Genomic DNA, 4,065 nt, shown 5'->3' on the forward strand with positions numbered 1-4,065 from the left:
TATATAATTTGATTTAAATGCTTACTTATGTAATAGTTTCACACTCTGATGAGTTCATAGTGAACTTGTGCATCATGGCATTTAAATATCTTGGCATTTTGATTGGGATTTTAATCATTATGGAAAATAATTGGTTTTGAGAAAATGGATTGGAAATTATATATTTTTAAACAGTAATATTTATGTTTTGGTGTGAAATGATGGTTTGAAAGTTTTGAAATATATAAATATTATGATATGATTTAAATATTAGATTATGTTTTATCGTACAATATTATTTGAAAAAGTATATTGTTACAAAGATTGTTTTATGGATATTGTACTGTTATTTTTCATTGATGTACCATATAGTACTGGTTTTTTTGTTCAATATTATATTATAGAGCACATATTTGCCATGATATTTGTAGTATGCTAAAGGTTGTGAGGCTGTGTTCATCTACAAGTTAATTATTACCACGATACTTTTCGTATACTAAGGGTCATTAGATGGATTCATCCCACATGTTCTTATTGTCACGATGCCTTTAAAACGTTAAAGGTAGTGAGATGGGTTCATCCCACAGGTTTTGACTGTCTGGTGGTGCTCCTAGATACCTTGCACCACTTGGTAGTTTTGGGTATATCGTATGTTATGTTGTTTATGTTTCTGAGTATATTGTTGATTTTCTGATATTTATGGTTTTACTACACTTTCATAGTTACTCTGTGAAATTATATTTATACCAGTTTATGCTCAATATTTATATTATAATTGATTCAATTTTATAATATTTTTAATAAACATTAATTTGTACTATTTGAGCATCAATTTTATGGTATTGATTTAGGATACAAGTTTGGATTTTGTGAAATAAGTTTAAATGGGGAACCTTTCAAAAGAGTGGAACAAGATGTCTTTAGAGAAAGATTAACAGAAATAAAATATTATTTTCTATTGTATCATGCCATTTCGTTCCTTGGGTCTAGGCAGTTAGCTGATAGTCTACCTCGCTCATCGTCTTTTGTTCTGTGTTTCCTACAACAGCAACAACATTTACCTTTCCCTATTTATTTTTATTTTTCTAGACTTATTCGCCTCAGTTGTGTTTCTAAATTTTACAAATATTCTTAGAATGCTTTAACCTAAATATTGAACACAGTAATGACCCTATTGTGTATCTGTAGTTATGAATTTTCATACTGTTATGATTCTATCTTTATATATCGAGGTATTATTTGATATTGTATATTTTTATTTGTCTATGGTTGGGTGAGGTTCCATCGGATTTTTTCTAAAAATTGCCCAATGGAACTTCTCTAAGTGAGATCACTCGAATGTCCTAGAAAGGCCACTGGAACAGGTCTTGTCAATTGGAATTCTTCCTTGTTTAGGAAAAAAAACCTTTGAATTGAATCCACTCTGAGTCGAAGGAGCTACTAGTCCAACTCCTTAAGCTACCTGGATATTGAACAAAGCAACATTTATTTGAATTCCTTGCCTCACCCTTGGATGAGAGGGAAAGTCAATATGGCTTAAATTCTGGACTTAATGTTTGATCCTTCACCAGTTAGTGATGCGCTTAGCTTGAACTAGACTCCATTTTAAATAGGTTTTCAGTCTTTCATATTACTTAAGAAAAATAGGTCAAAGGCGTGTCAGAATGGTCGATGGTTGCTCAGTCCCATTTGAGCCCCCCTTTTCCATTGCCAAACATCATAGTTGAAAGAAGCTCATCTGAAACTAGAGCTAGAAATTCCTTATTTCATTTCGTTCCCATTCTTCATTTCGCATCCAAATTTATAAAGTTAAGAAAACGGGAAAAAAAAAATTTTGAGCATAACTTTAATATTTTTTTTTCCCCATCCTTAAACGATTAACAAATTATAACTACCATTAACTAATATTTGATAAAAACAAATTATATACAATTAGATAAAAAAAAAATAGAATAAAACATATAAACTAAAAACTAACCATATTACCAAACTACATTTTAAAAATGCGACCTATTTCCTTAAGCTTAATATCAAATAAACTCTGTATTTCAAATTTTACCTTGTATTTTAAAAGAATTCAAAAACACCCTTTGTTACTAATAAATTTCTATTAGATTTAACTGAAAATGTGTAAAACAGCAATTGAAAATTGAAAATTGAAACTTGAAAAATATGTAGCATATTATATATAAAATAGAAAACAATTTTTTTCTTTTAAAAAAAAAAAAAGGCTTTGGTCATTCCTTGTCCTCCACTTCCTCCTCTTCTTCTTGAAAAAATTCCCTTTTTTTTTTTTATAAATTCTTGAGAAAAACAAAATATCTTCCTTAGAATCTCTATCTAAATCTATAGACCCACTTCCTCGACCTTTGCAATTGCCTCTGTCAACTACTTCAACCACCATCATCTTCAATGGTAGCAACTCTTTAACAACTCTTCCAGCTGTCTTTCTGGTTCCCATCACTACCACTTCGATGGAGGCACAAAATCATATAATCCATCTTGTTGCAAACCATAGTCTTGGCCCTACTCATGTTTTAGCTCCTACCTCTCATTATCCTACATATTGCTAAGGTAAAAATTCATATTCTAAAAGAAGAACAAGAAGAAAAAAAAATCCAATTTGATTTTTCTATGTTTGTTTTGTGTGGAATCTTAATTTTATTTTATTTTTTTTGTTGGGGGGGTTATTTTTTGGAAAACAATATGTTTGGCAATTAGAGTTTTGAAATCGATAAGTCTTACAAGCTTCCTGGATCAAATTTCTCTTCCACTTCTGTTGTTGCTGTTGTAGCAGTTTCTTCGTTGAGTTCTATTGCTTTTTCGACTCCAACTCTTCAATTTCTTCTAAATCACAACTTTTTCAATTTTGGCCATCAGCATTGCAGTCATTTTTTTTTTCCTCCGTAGCTCCAATGACTTGAGCTCAACCTTTCTCTGTTTCAATTCTGGACACAAGAAACACAGCCCTATTAAATTGTCCAAAATTAGCTTCAAGCCAATCTGGGTTTTAGTTTTGCTATCAAACATGTTACAAGAATTTTTTATGCAGATGCTAACCCTTGACTAGACAACTTCATGGCATCAGGCTTTTTTTTTTTTCTTTTTGAGGAAATTAAAAGCCTCCTTTATATATATAAAATAAACGTAAAGTAAAGTATATCAAGTTCCATTAAAAGTTTAAAATATTTCTCTTAATATTAATGTATTTTTTAAATAAAATATTATATTTATTTCATAATTATAAATCGATGGATGTTTTTAAAAACAAATAGTAATCATTGTTGATGTCAAAATTTGGATAGCTTCCAGCTAAGTAAAACTGCTTATTTGGCAAGATGTTGACTCAATAAAAGTTTACCCAAAAGCTGAGGATGTAGCTACCGGAATTTATGTGTATAACTGCAAAACAAAGAGAAAAAGGACATAGTTACCTTGGCACCGGTGTGATACCGGCCAAAGGTACTCCGACGCTCAAGTTAGGCTACTAGTGGATAATTGAATTTTATGGGTGAAAGAGAGTGTATTCATGCATACCTTGAACAGGGTGTCTTTGTAGATTTTATCACGGTTTGAATTCACTGATCCAGTTGGTAATATGATTCTAGGAAGATTTTAGGGGTACTGTTGACCCGTTTTGATTTCCGTTTGAAATGAATTTGAGAAATCTGAGAGATTTTATTTATCTATTTGATTCCTTGTCTTCAGGATTCAGTTAAATGAAACTCCAATATTTTTTCAAATGCTGCTTTAGCCTCTGTAATTCAACTTTTACATCGAATTCTGTGATATTTCGATTTTACCTTGGATGATCTACCTCGAATGAGTTATCTCGGATCCATGGCTCTTATTCAATTTGTTGAATCTGAATCATTTCTACCTTTAACCAAGATATTATTGCCATCGTAGTTTCATTGCTAATGTGTCAGTTTTAGTTCTCACATGGCAATGATGTCGCTATTCATTGGACATTATTTGGTGACGTGTCCCTGGTTTATTTTACCCAGTTAACGCACCCCCCCCCCCCCCCCCACCCCCGGAACTTGTACGAGTGAAGGGTTATTGCACTTGTAAGAGTTGTAAGCC

The sequence above is a fragment of the Ziziphus jujuba genome, chromosome 11 (assembly GCF_031755915.1).
Source record: "Ziziphus jujuba cultivar Dongzao chromosome 11, ASM3175591v1".
Classification (NCBI taxonomy): domain Eukaryota; kingdom Viridiplantae; phylum Streptophyta; class Magnoliopsida; order Rosales; family Rhamnaceae; genus Ziziphus; species Ziziphus jujuba.